General features: G+C 53.1%; 1 pseudogene; it reads left to right on the forward strand.

Annotated features, from left to right (window-relative positions):
• On the forward strand, window positions 1–970 carry Ggact-ps3 (gamma-glutamylamine cyclotransferase, pseudogene 3; annotated as a pseudogene).

Here is a 970-nt window from a genome sequence, read left to right on the forward strand (position 1 = left end):
ATGCAGGCCAACTCAGGTTAGAAGAGCCAAGGAGGTCTACGTCTTGATTCAAAGGCAGCTAGGAGGGAAATATCTTCTGCAGGCAGGAGGAGGGTCTCTTATGCTCTGGGCAGAGTTTGAGTACTAGGAGACCTCAAAGCCCGCCTACACAGGGATACACTTTCTCTAAGAAGGCTACACTTCCTCTAATGAGGCCACACCTAATAGTGCCACTTCCTATGGATCAAGCATATTCAAACCACGGCAAATTTCTGCTCCTGTAATCCCTTACTCATACTCCTATATGTAGCCCCAATAAAACTCATTTGTTGATGCTGTGAACGCCTTGGCCACAGCGGGGGCGGCGCAGACACAGACACTGTCCCGAGCAGAGCTGATGTTCGCTCTCGCGGGAGAGATGCCTCTAACAGGCTGGCCTGGACCATTCAGTCCTCCTGACGTGGGTTCTCACGTGCTGTGACTCAGACATGCCTTACCACACCAGTGTGTATTCTTGTGTCTACCCCACACTGGCTCCTGCTGCTTGAGTAACACTAGGCAGGGACAAATTGCTTCCTGAAGGATCCGTGTGTATTGTTCAAAACACAATCAGAAAAAGTGTCTGCAGCCACTTTTGCCACGTGTATGGCACCCCGAAGCGGGGCCAACCCAACCACAAAATCACGCTGGACCAGTCACATGGCTTAGCCGCCTTCCGAGGCCGAGGCTGCACAGTTGAGTCCTTCCTGCTGATGATTGCGGACGAGCACAACATACCTTGGCTGGTGGACCTGCCAGGCAAGGGTCGTTGCGTGGCAGGTGAGATCTATGAAGTGGATGACCAGATGTTGCGCTTCCTGGATGACTTCGAAGGCTGCCCCAGCATGTACCAGCGTACAGCCCTGCAGGTGCGGGTGCTGGAGGCCCTGGGGACAGCGTTCAGTGCTTTGTGTACAATACAGCCACCTATGCACCCAAATGGCTGTTATAA

The sequence above is a fragment of the Rattus norvegicus genome, chromosome 5 (assembly GCF_036323735.1).
Source record: "Rattus norvegicus strain BN/NHsdMcwi chromosome 5, GRCr8, whole genome shotgun sequence".
In the NCBI taxonomy this organism is placed as follows: domain Eukaryota; kingdom Metazoa; phylum Chordata; class Mammalia; order Rodentia; family Muridae; genus Rattus; species Rattus norvegicus.